Raw genomic sequence first — 17,362 nt, forward strand, 5'->3', positions numbered from 1 at the left:
CCCAATAGCCTGGCATCATAAGAAATAGATAAACTGGTGTTGTATGGATATAATCCAACTATAATTTTGAATGGCTACACTGGAATACAACCATAACTCCTGCAAAAACAAACACAAAAACACAAAAACATACCACAAAACCTAGAAAGTAAGTGTGCAAATAGTACTGGACTGGCCTATAGGGAAGGACTTTTCTGAAATATTAGGAACATTTTAACCACTGGAGGTGCTGTTCTATGGAGCTAAGGATTCTTTTGATTTATACTAAAGTTTGGCTGGCTGATAATTTCCTTTTCCTCTCTATATCTCTTACTCTCCATTCAAGAACATTGAGTCCTTAATCCAAATAAATCTCTTAATTTGTGATGTTTTAGGAAGAAACCAAGAGGTGAAAAAGACCTAAGAAGCTACCTCATCCACCAGTACCTTAAAAAGACTTTTTATCTTGTTCTTTCTACAATATCCATCACAAGTAACAAACTAGTCTCTTTCAGAACTATCCAGGTCTTGTTGGCTTGTAAATTCACTTAGCACCCAAGAGTTCAAATATGCATTTCCTTTAATAAAAACATATTTGGGGCAGCTAGGTGGCTCAGGGGGATAGAGAGCCAGGCCTAGAGATGGGAGGTACTGGATTCAAATTTGACCTCAAATACTTCCTAGTTGTGTGATCATTAAAAAAAAATAAACTTGCATACTGTGTATTGGTTCCAAGGCAGAGGAGTGGTGAGGGCTAGGCAATGGGGGTTAAGTGACTTGCCCAGGGTCACACAGCTAGGAAGTATCTGAGGTCAAATTAGAACTCAGGTCTTCCTGATTCCAAGCTCAGGACTCTATCCATTGTGCCACATAGCTGCCCATCTTCTACTTAGGAAGTTAATTTTTAAATTTAATTTTAAGATGCTACATTTATCCCTTATAGAAACAGTAATAACTCACATTTTTATAGTCCTTTTAGAGTTTATAATGTGTTCCCATCAAAAGTAACCTTTTGGGTACCTGTTGTAAACTCCATCATTCCCATCTCTTAATGAGAAAACTGAGGGAGACAAAGTGAATTGACTAGGGCAAAGACAACGAGTGCTAATTTCTGGTAATTAAATCACAACCGACTTGGATTCATTTAGGAACAATATGGTGTGGAGGATTGTAAAAGTCAGGAAGACCTAAGTTTGAATTCTGCCTCCCACACTTAACAGTTGTATGAACATGGGTTTAATTCTTAACCTAAATCTCAATTTCCTCATCTTGTAAAATGGGTAACTACTATCTAAGTTTCAGGAGACTATTAAGAGGCCCAAATGAGATGTCAAGTGCCTAAATGCCATCTAGCCTTTTTTTTGGTTACCCTCAATTTGTCCCAAACCCCTCACTGTGGCACTCATCCACAGTGCTGTCTTCCTCAGAAGCTTCTGCCACTCCCAGAATATCTCTTTTTCCTTCCTCCCTGCCCAATTAAAGCTCCCACTCCTTTAGTGTAAAATGAAATGGACTCTCGGTTTTCTCCAGAGACTGTGCTCTAGGTCAGGGACCCTTCACTTTTGCTGTATCATAGATCCTTTTGTTAGTCTGGTGAAGCCTATAGACCCCTTCTCAGAATAAGATTTTAAAATTCAGAAATAAAAACATATGATGACAAAGAAAACAAACTCTGGAGAATAAAAATGTCAATTTTCCCCATCCAAGTTTAAGGACTCTTTGAAATCTATCTACAAATCCTGTGGGAATACATGGACCCCAGATTAAAAGCCCCTGCTCTAGAAATTGCCGGAAGACATATATATATATATATATGTCTTCCTCTTCTACATTATAGATATGCATATATATGTGTATGTCCTTTGGTGATAATAAAGGGGGAGAGAGAAAGGCATACATGGATCATATTCTCCCAGCAGGACAGAATTGAAATGTGGGACATTTAACAGACTTTAAAACTGTCATCCTGTTTATCTTAATTTAGGCATTGACTACCTGCTGCTGCCAGGGCTCCAGGCAAAACTGTAAAATAAGCAAAGTTTTTCAATTGTCTCATTACCACCTGGCATGCCCAGACAGTCAGTATTGACCAAACAAAGTTAGCCAACCAGCCGGCACAGGAAGAAGGCAATCGTAATGCCCATGGGGAAAGGATAAGTAGACTGAGGAGAGGAGAGAAGAAATGAAATTGTCAGAGTCAGGACTAGCACAAAACCAGGGTCAGCAAGGAGAAAGCAACCAATAGCAGATGAATGGGAGTTCACACTTGACCAGAACTGAAGAGCTGGGTCAAAATGTGTCAAGATGAGCCAGTGATGGTCAAGAAAACCAAGAGGCCAGAGTTAGTCTCCAGGACCTCTGTGTTAGCCACTAAATAGCAGTTTGTCGTGCTCGGCATTTCTTCTTAGGTAGAATCATTTTCTAGGGCGTTTGCACATGCCAGTCATGCCCCACCTAGTCTCCTTTCTTTATAGGGCAACATTGGTCAATGTTGAGGCACTCTGACTTAATTTGCTTGCTTATGCAGAAATCCCTTCTAAACTCATTCATACAAAATCACGTTACTTTTACCCTTTTGCTACAGAAGGATCTAAGTAATATTGTCTAAATCAGCTGGTCTAGATAACACTAATGCTTTCCAACCCTAAGGTCTATTCTTGTATGATTCATGCTGGATCCCCACCATCACTACTCAGGACCATCATCATACGCTTACCATATTTTGGTTCTAGGCATAACCAGAGTCTCTTCTAATGACTATGGTCTTCCTTCATAGAGGGTTACCACCCTCCCTTCTTATGGCCCTTCTATCTCCACTGCTTGCCCCTTGTGGTGTGAATATGGATTTTCCTGGAACCTCTGATGGATGTAGTTCACCAGCAGAAAGTTGTAGACAGCTTCCATTCATTCCCAGACTTCATCTTCCATTTCATTTCCCTTCTACTCAATGCAGTAACGTCATTCAACCCAACATCCTTTTATAATTCATGATCTGGGCTCATCTCCTCTGCTTACCTTTATGAGACCTGTTGCTATAATTCTGAATGATATATGGGCTTAAAAACAGCAGCAGGAGCACATATGACCGGAAAAGGAGATGGGACATTCATGTAGTAAAAGTGAGGGATGGCAGATGGGCAGCATAGGTTTGCCTCAGGAGGTAGACTTCTGCTAGTCACATTGATGAGATCATAGTTTCATTGGGGGAACTGAGGTAATCCTAATGAAAGTCATTAAGTTATACAGAGGAAATTGACTACCTTATACTTGACCCAACTCAGTTTCTTGATAAATGAAAGGGAAAGGAAGAGGGGAGAGGAAAAAAGGGAGGGAGGAAGGAAGGAAGGAAGGAAAGAAGGAAGGAAGGAAGGAAGGAAGGAAGGAAGGAAGGAAGGAAGGAAGGAAGGAAGGAAGGAAGGAAGGAAGGAAGGAAGGAAGGAAGGAAGGAAGGAAGGAAGGAAGGAAGGAAGGAAGGAAGGAAGGAATATTCCCCTTCATACCTCCCCATTTTACAGATAAGGAAACAGTGCCCAGAAATGTTAATGTTAAAACATCTGCTTGAAGTCACATAGACAGTAAGTAGTCAACGAGCCAGCATTTAAATCCAGGTCAATTCATCCTAAATGCAGGATTCTTTTAACTACACAATGATGTCCTCACTCCCTGTCTAGTGCTCCGAGCATTAGTTCTAATTATCTCACAGAACTTATCTAAACTGCCTATCAAACTTAAAAATAAAAACCCTGGGGCCTCGTTGGATGGAAAAATTGAAACCCTTGGTGACATGAAAACAGCATCATTTACATGTATTGTTTAAGGAATTTTATGATATCATTATATGTCATAATTACATTATGTAATGCAATTGCATGTTCTAGTGACAGCTTCACATAATTATATTAAAAGCAGTATTTAAAGCAATTATATCATTTGTTGAATTGTTGTAATTTCATAAAGTATAGCAACCCATAACAGATTAAATTCAGTAACAACCCAAAGTTCTGTAAGGACTTCACTAGAACATCATGAAGGAATACACGATTTATATTACTCTGCTGGCAAAATTGTGAAGTAGGTGAAATTTGACTTGAACACCAATTGGGCAGTTAGGCAGCACAGTGGACCTAGAATCAGGAGGATCTGAGTTCAGCTCCAGCCTTAGGTACTTATTAGATGTGTAACCTTGAGCAAGTCACTTCGCCCTGCTTGCCTCTGTTTCCTCATCTCCAAAATGAGCTGGAGAAGGAAATGGCAAATCACTCCAGTTATCATTGCCTAGATAAATCCAAATGGGGTCACAAAAAGTCAGAAATAATTAATCCACTAAACAACTCCTCTACATTTGTGGTAACCCACTACCACAGCCAAATACTCATCCAAGAGCTTCATTGATGTTTTCATTCGATGACAATAAAAAATGTGTTAAATGCCTACTGTGTGCAGAGCATTGTTCTAGGACTAAAAGAGAGATGAGTGAGGAGAGATAGTGTCTTCCATTATTAAGTCTTAGTTCCCTGCTTCTTGCCTACATTATTCTTGCTATTTCTATCCACCACTCCAGTATCTCATTTTCTCCCCTCCTCAGGTTTTAAAACAATCTATTAATGTCCCACTGAGAGAGTGCTAAAGAGCCCCATCAAGGAATTGATCAATGAACTAATGAGCATTTATTGATCCACGGTGCCAGCACTGTGCTATACACTAAAGATACCAAGAAAAGGCAAAATAGTCGAGGCCTTCATGAAGTTTTCATTTGAAAGGGGTGACTGCATATGTAAATCAGAGCAAAAAGGATAAATACATAGTGGGTGGGAGTTGGGGAAGGAAAAGCCTCTGGTTGGAGGTGGCATTTGAGCCAAGTCTTACAGAAGCCCAGGTTGGGATGGAGAGCATTCCAGACATGAGGAACAGCCAATGCAACAGCATGAAATGAGAGATGAGCACTGTGTTCAAGAAGAGTAAGAAGTGAGGCAGTTGGTTGACTCAGTGGATTAAGAGTCAGCCCTAGAGACAGCAGGTCCTGGGTTCAAATCTGACCTCAGTCACTTCCTAGCTGTGTGACCCTGCACAAGTCACTTTATCCCCATCACCTAGCCCTTACCACTCTTCTACCTTGAAAAGAGTACATTGTATTGATTCTAATAAAGAAAGTAAGGCTTAAAAAAATAACAAGCAGTCCAGGGCACTGGATCAGAAGGTCCTGAAAGGAAAGCATAATGTAAGAAAAGTGTATCTGTAAGAGGGAGGCATATTATGAAGGTCTTTGAATGCCAAACTCAGATCTTTCTATTTGATCCCACAGTTAATAAAGAGACCTTGAAGATTCTTAAGAAGATAGGGTGTTGTAAAAAGGAATTCTTTATTCTCTTTGTCTATTTTGAGTTAATCAATCAAGAAACCCCTACTTAACACTTTATTAGCCATCAAGTAAGAAAATTCACGTCACTTACTTAGAGAGCTCCACCCTTTTAACTCAATCAGTCAGAAACTCATGAATCCTTTGATAAGAGTTTACACTCTCAGAGGATGAGAGGTGGATCCCATAAATGCTGTCCCCTTAGGCAGGGCTATGCAATTTGGAAGCTGTGATTGGCCCCTGTGAAGAGGGGAAGAGACAGGAAGTGATATAGAAAAAGGACTATAAAAAGTCTGGAACTTCCTATCCTTGTGACTTCTCCTTTGGACTTCTTCTTTGGAGGATAGCTCCTTGGGCCCTTCTCCTTTGGACTTCTCCTTGGGACTTCTGGCTTGGAGAGATTCCTGCCTTGGTGGCTCTGTGAGGAAACCCTCTCTACTCATTGGCAAATCAATGGGACACTCCCTTCAGCATTAGTTCTGTGGAGAGGCTCTTTTCCTTGGATTCTTGGATAAGTTTCATTGGATCAGCACTTAGGGTAGGTTAGGCAACTCCTACCTCTTTCCCTCCTACATTTCAATTTCAACTCTTTCTCTTCCTTGTTATAAATAAAAGCTGCTAATAGTTTTTTTTTTTTCCTGGCTTAGGAATAATATTTTTCATTCAACAACCACAACTTTGAATTTATAACTCTCTTATTTATTCAAAACTCCAATTTAACCCTTACAGTGCAAAGGAACCAGGATTGCCAATTGAAGGGAGCAACCTAGCTAAAGTCTTCCAATATTCCCCTCCAACTTAAAAATAATGCCTCAAATAGAATTCTGGAGTATCAGAGGCAAAAATAAAATAAAATAAAATAAAGTAAAATAAAATAAAGTAAAATAAGGATGAAACTTTTTTCCTGCCTAACAAAACTTAAGAGGTCAGCAAGAGAAGCAGCTCGGTGGCTCAGTGGATTGAAAGTCAAGCCTGGAGATGGGAAGTTGTAGGCTCAAATACAGCCTCAGATACTTCCTAACTGTGTGACTCTAGAAAAGTCACGTAACCCCACTGCCTAGCCTTTAACCACTCTTCTGCCTTGGAACAGATACTTAGTAGTGATTCTAAGACAGAAAGTAAGAGTTTTAATTTTTTAAAAGAGGACAGTCTGAGACACTAGAATAGGGGTCAACTTGGAGTGCTTGTGGTGGCAATACCAGCTATAGGCATTGGAGGTAATTGCAAAAGTAGAGGGAGTAGATTTGAGAACTTTCAACATAGAGTAAGAAGGTCAGACAACTGGTCCAAGAAATTACAAAGGACTTTTACTAGCACTGGATGTAGGACTTGCTGCTGTTTGGCAGCTCTTTTGCCCATACCCAGTTCTGAACTGCAGGTCCAGGGTGGAGAAGAGGACCTGTGGGAACTCACAAGAGAACTGGGACTCTTGCTGAAATTCCAAGGCAGAGAGGAACACTAGTCTCCCTGCAGGGAGCAGGGGACCTCATTACTGTTCTAGGACCAAGAGGAGGGTTAGAACTTACAGCAGCAGGGGAGATGGACCTGGAGTCCTTCCTAGGTGAAGACTAAAGAGCAGACCAGGAAAGCAGTAACCAAATCTCTACCTAGGTCACATCACCTTGGAAGCACTGAGAACTTGCAAATTTCTAGCACTAGCTCTGAAAATAGCAGAAGTCTAAAACTCAAGAAGTAGCTTAGAAAAATGCACAAAAAAAAATAATCAATTGACCATCAAAAGTTTCTGTGGTAGCAGGGAAGACCAAGATACAAAAGCAGAAGGCAACATTATAAAAAAAAAGAAAAACAAAGCAAAACAAAAAAAAAACTACAAGCAAAGCCTAAAAGGAAAAAAAAAAAGCTAATGGGATGCAAGTCAAATCCAATAAGAAATCCTGGAAGAGTTAAAGAAAAAGATAAAAGTGGTAGAGGAAAAAATGGGGAAAGAAATGAGGGTGATGGAAGAAAATTATGAAAAGAGAATTTCTCTTAAAATTCTCTATTCTAATTCTTAAAAATTCTCTAAAAAAAGAGAATTTTATTAAGTGTTAACTTAGTAAAAAAAAAGGCACCAAAAAATCACAGGAAAGGCACTTAAAAAATAGAATTTAGTAAATGGTAAGAGATACACAAATTAGAATAACTTCCTAAAAAGCTGAATTTGCAAAATAGAAAAAGAAATACAAAAATTTATTGAAGAAAATAATTCCTTAGAAAATAAAACTGGATAAGAGGTATCAATAAAATTGGTCAAGTAGAAGCAAATGACTCCACAAATCATCAAAACACAATAAAACAAACTAGGAGGCAAGTATGTGGCTACCCCTTACCACTATTCTGCCTTAGAACTAATACATAGTGTTGATTCTATGATAAAAAGATTTTAAAAATTTTAAACCAAGAAAACTAAAAAATAATTTAAAATAGAAGAATGTGAAATATGTCATTGGAAAAAACTGGCCTAGAAAATTGGTCAAGGAGAGATAATTCAAGAAATATGTTGTTTTACAAGAGACACACTTGAAACAAAGACATTCAAAGAGAACTAAAATAATGGATTTGAGCAGAATCTATTATGCTCCAGCTGAATTAAAAAGGCAGGAGTAGCAATCATGACCTCAGCAAAAGCAAAACTAGACCTAATTAAGAGAGATAATCAAGGAAACTATATTTTGTTCAAAGGTAACATAAACAGTAAAGTAATATTTTAAAATTCTACAGCAAGTTTCCCTGATAAAGACCTAATTTATCAAATATATAAGGGAATATATCACATTTATAACCATAAAAACCATTCCCCAATTGATAAATGGTCAAAGGATATAAAAAGGCAGTTTTCATAAGGAAAAATAAAGCTATCTATAGTGATATTAAAATATGCTCTAAATAACTAGAGAAAGACAAATTAAACCAACTCTGAGGCACTGACTCATAACTATTAAAAAAAGATAAATGCTAGAGGAGTTGAGGGAAAGTAGGTACACTGTTGAACTGTTGGTAGAGTAGTAAACTGGCTCAACAATTCTGATGAACAATTTGGAACTAAATCCAAAAGGCTATATAGTTGTGTATTCCCTTTGATGCAACAATACCATTACTAGGTCTATATCCCAAAGAGCCCAAAGAAAAAAGAAAAAGACCTATTTGTACAAAAATATATATATTAGTTCTTTTTTTGTGGGAGCAAATAATTAAAAATTAAGGGTATGTCCATCAACTGAGAAATGGCTGAACAAGTTGTGGTATATGATTGTGATGGAGTACTATTGTGCTAGATGAAATGAAAAAGGGGAATATTTTTAGAAAAATCTGGGAAGATCTATATGAATTGATGCAAAATGAGGTGAACAGAACAATAATAGCAATATTGTAATGTTGATCAACTGTAAAATGAGCCAAGACAACTCCAAAAGATTCTTGATGAAAAATGCTATCTGCCTCCAGAAAGAGAACTGATTAATTTGGAATGCAAAGAGATGTATAGTTTTGTTCTTACTTTTTTTTTGTTACATAGCTAATATGGAAATATTTTTTGCATGATTTCACATGTGTAATTACTATATTTCTTGGCTTCTCAGTGAGTTGGAGAAAGGCTAGAGGGAAGAAGAGAATGTGGAACACACAAAAAAAATGTTAAAGTGGGCTTAAAAGGGGAAGCTAGATGGCTTGGTGGATTGAAAACCAGACCTAGAGTCAGGAGGTCCTGGGTTCAAATGTTGGGTTCAAATGTGACCTAAGATATTTTCTGGCAGTGTGACTCTGGACAAATCACATGGTCTAGCCTTTACCACTCTTCTGCCTTGGAACAAATACATAGTTTTGATTCTAAGACAGAAAGTAAAGAGGTTGTTTTTTGGTTTGTTTGTTTTTTTAATGTTTAAATCAAGAAAAACAAAAAGGGTGAAGGGGTGTGTAGTCAGACCTACACTTTGGTATCATACAGAAATTGTATGTATGTGTATATAAACTTGCTCATTATTACCTATATTGGCAGCATCTTAGACCTTTTCTAGTCCAGTATTTCCTAGCCCATATACAGCAAGTGGGAACTTTCATCCTACTACCTAATGCATTAATGAGCAAGAGATTGTTCTAATTATCCCTTTGTGATTTAAATCTCTTTCTCCTAATTATCCCTTCTCATTCCTCAATAGATTCATAGGATCCTAGTTTTACAACTGAAAATACCATTAGAAATTATCTCACCTACAGCCCCTGCCACCTCAAGCACACACACACATACACATTTTACAGATGAACACAATAAGGGTAAGAGAGTAACTTTCCCAAGGTCACAAAATTACATTAGTAAGTGGCAGTTAGTATTTGAACTCAAGTTCTTTGACTTCAAATTTGGTACGCTTTTCACTACATTACTCTGCCTCTGAGAGTTTTTTCTTCCCTGTGACTTCATGTTGTTTACTCTTCTAGATATTGTTTCTTTCTTTATAACCACTGAGCTTTTTGAGTTGGAGGGCAACTATAGCTCTTTTAAAAACTATCCATTTGCAGATGTTCTCTTTTTGAGTTCATTCAATCATTCTTTCAATGTTTATTGTGCACTTACTATATTTAATATATCATGTACTGATTGCTATAGAGACACAGAGTTAAATAATATTTCCTGTCCTCAGGAAGGTTAAAATCTAGTAGGGGAAATAAGACACAAATATCCAGGATACAAGGCAGAGTGGGAGTGCCACAAAGGAGATGGAGGGTTGTGCAAAGGGAATAATGCGGGATCTCCATCCCCAGCCACTGGGAATGTCCTGTTCTGTCAATCTGTGCCATTGCTGTTGTTCTAAGTCTCTAGAAATCAGTGTGGTATCCTGGAAAGATCACTAGACCTGATGTTAGAAAAGATCTGGATTTGAAATTCAATTCTGATCCTTATTAGTTCTTTGATCCAAGACAAATTATTTCGTTTCCTGGAGCTTCAGTTTCCTTGTCTGTCAAATGGCAATAATATTTATATTACCTGCCTAACGGAGGCTATTGTGAGGAAAGTGGTTCATAAACCCTGAAGTGCTAAATAAATGTGAATAGCTTGGATGACTTTTCTCTGTTTCTTTTCACTACGTATGCCAACTTCTTCGTCTCTTTCATTTACTACCAAGAATTAACACCAATAAAGCTTCAAAAATCTAAGGATGGAATTTAGCTTCTGTCCTTTATTTACAAAAATGGCTTTGTGAAAGTTTTTATGATAATAATAACAATAATAATAGCTATCGCTTATGTAATGCTTTAAAATCAAAGCACTTGACTTACTCATTTCATCCGCACATCCACCCTGAGAGATTGACATTATTATTATCCCCTTTGAAGTTGAAGAAACTGAGACAAATAGAGGTTTAAGAGGTTTGCACAAGGTCACCCAGCTAATACATATCTAAAGCCAAATTTGAACTTAGGTCTTCCTAATTCCAGACCCTATCCTTAATTCTATTCACTGTACCACCAGCTACTTGATATGAAATCAGACAATATGCGACTTGGAGAGGACTTTCAATATTAAGCTGAAGAGTGTGTGTCAAATTAAGCACTTTAGCTAGACGCTGCCATCATTGAGTGCTGTAATTCTATATCTTGCTTTGATTTTGTCCTTTTCCTTCACTTACACTAGTTCAGAGCCTCCTCTCCTTTCACTGAGACTATTGCAAAAATGTTCTAATTGTTTTGTGTTTTGAGTCTTTGAGACTAGGTTTCCCTATCGCTCCTGTACCAAATATATGACAACCATTCATGAATGGTCCAGCCCCAATAAAGATCAACACAGAAGTTTTTGGCCCTCTGCATCTAGTCTCATCACGATGGTGCCAAATTTGCTGCAACTTTAGCCCTAACTGTGGCTCAGAACTCCTAAACTCAAGACATCCACCAACCTCAGCCTCCTTCAGTATGAGGGAATTACAGATGTGTAGACCACCATTGTTCTCTCTGCCTCTAGGATCCTTTTCAACATCCATAAAGCTTTAAGGATCTAAGGATGGAATTTTAATTCTCATTACACAAATTTTAGCAACCTCCTTTAAGCTTTGTTTTGTTTGTGTCACTTGGCTAAGAAATAGAATTATATGCTATAAGGAATGATGAACAGGATGATTTCAGAAAGAACTGGCAAGACCTACATGAATTGCTACAGAGTGAAATGAGCAGAACCAGGAAACATTGTACACAGCAAAAGCAATACTGTGGAGTGATCAACTCAACTGTGATAGACTTCACTACTAACAGCAATACAGGACAATTCTGAGGGAATTATGAAAAATAATGCTATCTACCTCCAGAGAAAGAACTGTTGGAGTAAGAATGCAGATGGAAGCATATGATTTATCACTTGTTTATTTGGGTATATGACTTGGGTTTTTGGTATTATAAGATTATTCATTTACAAAAATGAATAATATGGAAACATATTGGTGTGATAATACATGTACCCAGATTGAATTGCTTGCTAGTTCTGGGAGGGAGAGGGAAAAAAGGAGGCAAACAGTTTGCATTAAATAATTTTATAAAACTCATATGGAAATTTGTTATTTAAATTAAAAAAAATTTTAGTGAAATAGAATTATTGACTCAAAGTTCTATGGAGAATAGTGGGAAGAGGGTGTCTTACCCATCTTTGTGTCTCCAGAGAGAGTTTCAATATAGGCGTATATATAAACTCTTCAATACAGGAGTCAGAAGAATCTGGTTTCAAATGTGGCCTGAGAGACTTCCTAGCTATATGACCCTGGGCAAGTCAACTAATCCCAATTGCCTAGCTCTTACTGCTCTTCTGCTTTGGAACTAATCCTTAATGTTGATTCTAAAAAGCTAAGGGTTATTTTTTTGTTGAGTTTAAAGCTATTCAGATGTTCTCTTTTGTACTTCCCCATAGTGCAGTCCACTTATTTATAACAAATACAATAAAAATCAGCTTATCTTTATCTAAAGAAAAAAACTAACATAAAAATACAGACAGAAAATGAACAAGATTTAAGGATAAAAAAACCAATTTACTTTGCAGCCAGACAGCAATGAAGCAGAAGTAGAAAGAGGATAAATTCACTTGTCTACATGAAGTAATAAAGTGTCCCCAGGCAGGTCACACTCCTTAAGTAAGCCAGTTAGACCAGGCTCTACCTATTCATAATCACATTCATTTCAGGGTCACAATGCCCCTTCCTTACAACTGGCTGGCTCAAGACATTTGCTCCAACACTCCATGCTCCACTCCTCTCTCAACAATGCTAAGAGTTCCTATGCTTCCTCTAAGCTTTCACCTCCCCTGATAATTCAGTCCTTCCAGCTAAGAAAAACAACACTCTCCATCATTCCCTGTGCCAATCAAAGTCTACATTAAAATTATCAAATGTTAAAATTCAATGAAATTTTAAAGGTCACCTAGTTTGAGTCTTTCATTTTACAGACATCAAATCTAAGGCCCAGAAAAATTGAATTATTCCTAATTTCATGAAAATAAGCATTGAAGAAGTTAGAAAAATTGTCTATTGGACAAGGAAGTAGGTAGCAGAGCTAGGATTCAAACTTAGATCACCTGCATGTACTCCAACTGTAGTTTCAATATGGCTACTCTGATGTTGTTGAGGTTCTCCAAAATACAGGGTTGAATCATAGGACACCAAGTTCAACTTTCTCATAACTATCTAGCATTCATTTAGGACAGCGCACAAGTAGCAGCAACATCGTTTCTTCTTTGAAAACTAGAAGAATTTTCAGCAACATATATATATATATATTTATATATATATATAAGTATATATAAACAAACAAAAGAATGTCATTATGCAGTCCAGAAGAAGTGCCCACAATTAGGATTCAACTCTATTTATGTATCTGTGATCTTCTTGAACAAGTCACAGTAATATGGCCCACCCAACCCAAATCTCTTTCCATTTTCTCTGCAGATTCTCATTTCTTTATTATTTCCTGGCTTATCAAATGTCCCTCAGTTCCATCATGGACCCTATCAGATCTCTTACATAGTTAGAATTTAGATAATATTTTAAAGGTTTGCAAAGTTCTATACAGTTGTACCTTAACACATGAGTATAATTAGTTCCATGGCCAAGCTCATAACTCAATGTGTTTGTGTATCAAATCAAATTTCCTCATTTAAATTAATGGAAATGCAATTAATCCATTCTGGCTCCAAAATACCACATTAATTTTTTCTTTTATATGTTTTTAAATACAAAAATGTACTTTATAAATAACAAATAAATATATTTGTGAATAATAAAAAAGAATGTAAAGAAATAAATTTGCTTATGAAATTTTATTTACCTTCAAAGTCAGGTGAAGATGCTGGCAGAGGTTTTCATTTCGTGTGCTGTCACTTAACATAATTTACTCTCTACACATGTAGTGCTACATTTAAATGCAAAATTGACATTACACATTACTTATGATATGTAACTTTATTGCTAAACTTATTTGCTATTTTTTAAACTTTACTCAATTATCATCATTTTCTTCATTGAATTTTGACTGTTTTCAGATTGGCCAATATGATAGTAAAGGAAAATAATAAATGTTGGAGGGGATATAGCAAAATTAGGACAATAATGCATTGCTGGTGGAGTTGTGAATTAATCCAACAATTCTGGAGGGCAATTTGGAATTATGCCCAAAGGGCTTTAAAAAACTGCCTGCCCTTTGATCCAATAATACCACTGCTGGGTTTGTACCCCAAAGAGATAATAAGGAAAAAATACATGTACAAAAATACTTATAGCTGCTCTTTATGTAGAGGCAAAAAATTGGAAAACATGGGGTTGTTCATCAGTTGGGGAATAGCTGAATAAATTGTGGTATCTGATGGTGATGGAATGCTATTGTGCTAAAAGGAATGATGAATTGGAGGAATTTCATGCGAACTAGAAAGACATCCAGGAATTGATGCAGAGTGAAAGGAGCAAAACCAGAAGAACAATATACACAGAAACTGATACATTATGGTACAATCAAATGTAATAGACTTTTCTACTAGCAGCAATGCAATGTCCCAGGACAATCCAGAGGAACTTATGAGAAATGATGCTTTTCACATCCAGAGAAAGAACTGTGGGAGTAGAAATGCAGAAGGAAAACACATGATTAATCGTATGGTTTGATGGGTATATGATTGGGGATTTTGACTTTAAATGATCATTCTATTGCAAATATTTACAATATGGAAATAAGTGTTGAACAATGATACATGTACAACCCAATGGAATTGCTTATCATTTCTGGGAGGGGGAAGAGGAGAAGGGAGGACAAGAACATAAATTGTATAACCATAGAAAATTATTTTTTATTTAATATTAATAAATTAATTTTTAACAAGAATTTTGGCTGTTTTGCTAGTTTCCTCAATTTCTCTTAGAGACTGTCTCAACAAAAACCTTTCCATGGAAGTTCACATCTTCTTCGCTTTCAGAACTTTTCAAAAAATGTGTGAAACAAGTGTCATTACACCACTCCAATGCACTACCTGTTACAACTTTTTCTGGGTGTGTCTTTTCAGTAAACTGTTTAGTTTTTTTCCCAAATACTTAACATTTCCTTAATTTCATTTGTACTAATTACCTCATCTATCTCGGACCCTGCCCCACTAATTTTCTACAAAACTTCTGTATGCTGCTGCTATAACTACTTCAATTCCTCCATCATCAGGACCCTTGGTTAAAAGTTAAGAAATTTAGCCAAAAAAACTGATAATAAAGACAAGAATAAAGAAGAAAGCAAAAGCAATTCAATATAGATGCTTGCACAGCCAGATAAACACTGAACTAAATGAGACAGCCTCGTGTAACTTGTGAAACTGAACATTCAGAAGGCTAAATAGTAGAGGATGGTGGAAGCTTGTGGTTCAAATATCCACTCATGACTTAAAGCAAAAAAATCCCAACCATGACTGCTCATATCTCAAATTGCTCATAACTTAAGGGGCTTGGGTATCAAGGTACCACAGTACATACATCATCTCACTTGTTCCTTACAACTCTAGGAAGTAGGTTGATTTTACAGATGAAGAAACTGAGACTGAGAAAGTTTAAGTGACTTATCTAGGATCACATAACTAATAAGTGTCTGAATCAGGATTCAAACTCAGATCTTCCTTTCTTCAGATATATTACTCTTTTTTTTTTAATTCTTACCTTCTGTCTTATAATATCCATTCCAAGGTAGTCAAGCAGGAAGGATTAGGCAACTAAAATTAAGTGACTTGTCCAAAGTCTCATGGCTAGGAAGTTTCTGAGGTCAGATTTGAACCCAGGTCCTCCTAACTCCAAGCCTGGTGCTCTATCCATTGTACTACCTACCTGCCTCTCAGCATATTACTCTTTTTTAAAACTTTAATTAAAAAATAACTAGTACCAATATTCCAAATATGTCAATAAAATCCTATGAGAGTGCAGTATTTCTTTTAAAAAAAGATTTATCATGATCAATTTGAATTTATACTAGGGATACTGGAATCACCCCCCAGGAATCACTTTCAAAACTGAGAACACAATCAACATAATCTTATTAAAAACAAAAAATTCCAAAGCTAATGACCATCTCAATAGATGTAGAAAAAGCCTTTCCTTTGATAAAGGCAACATTCATTTGTACTAAAACAAAACAAAACAAACAAAAAAAAACCCTCCCAAATACTGGCACACATGGGCCTTTTTAATCTCATAAAAAGGATCTAATTAAAACAAAAAAGCACTATATGCAATGGTGATATACTTGAATCTTTCCTCAAAAATATGGGAGCAAAGCACAAATGCTTAGTCTTCCTACTATGCTTTTATATAGTTCTAGAAATGTTAGCAATAATAATAAAAAAAACTGAATGTTGAAAAACAGGTAAAGAGGAGATAAAATTTCCTCATTTGCTGATGACATAATGGTTTACTTCAAAGAATTCCCTTAATGACAACAGTGTAAGATTGAAAAGACCTATACGCACAAAATTATTTAAAGCTGTTCTTTTTTGTGGTGGCAAAGACTTGGAAACTTAAGGGGATGCCCATCAGTTGGGGAATTGCTGAACAAGTTATAGTGTATGATTTTGGTGGAATAATACTGTCAGCACATCACTCTTAACCATTGTGCTATCTAGTTTTATTACATTTATCCCTGCTATATCCAATCTGCTTAGATTAGAACTGAATTTCTTGGTTAAACACCAGTTCATCACAAAGTCCCAAAATGAAAATACAAAATATATCATATCCACAAAATCTCAACATTGCATTGGCAATAGAAAAATAATTGCCAAAACTGCCAATCTTGTTGTTTTCATTAAAAATCAAATAGTTCTTTTGAAATAAGGCTTCCCATTCTACCAGAAATTTAGCTGAAGGGTTTTGTTGCTCTATGCTCAATTCCACCATAAAGTTGAAGTCATACATGTAGCACAAACAAGGAATGAATTTTTCATTCTTTCCATTCCAAAAAGCCAAAATGAGTCTACAAATGTATAAAATAGAGATGTGGGGTTTTTAATATGTATTTTTATTCTGAATGGCCTTGATGGACAGCTCCTTTGATATTACCATTCAAATTCTCTAAATTAGGAAGAAGGTGAATTGGGCTTTCCCCCAAAACTCCATTCATTAAAACTCAATTCATACATCAAAACTCAATTCATACTTGCATTAAAAATGTCCAAAATGTTGTTCAAGAATACCCCATATACCATTTACATAGAATATATTTTTAAAAATATGACTTTCCTTAAATTATGAATAGTGAGATCAAACCCAATTCACCAAATGGGATGGCAGTTCTCTCCCAGAGGCGCCAAAATGGAGCCTCCCTTTCCCTTGACTGTTTAACTGGAATTGTCTATAAATACATCCTAGCAACTTGCTGCCATAGGCTCAGTGGAGTTCATCCATGAAATATAGAGGTTACCAATGGTCAACTGTTGATCAATGATTGCAGAGAGCCATCAGGCATTCCATTCCAGCAACAAGCATTGGGCAGTTATTTCCTTGGCTAAATCTTGGCCATTTCACATGAATGGATTTCCCCAGC

The sequence above is a fragment of the Monodelphis domestica genome, chromosome 4, assembly GCF_027887165.1.
Source record: "Monodelphis domestica isolate mMonDom1 chromosome 4, mMonDom1.pri, whole genome shotgun sequence".
In the NCBI taxonomy this organism is placed as follows: domain Eukaryota; kingdom Metazoa; phylum Chordata; class Mammalia; order Didelphimorphia; family Didelphidae; genus Monodelphis; species Monodelphis domestica.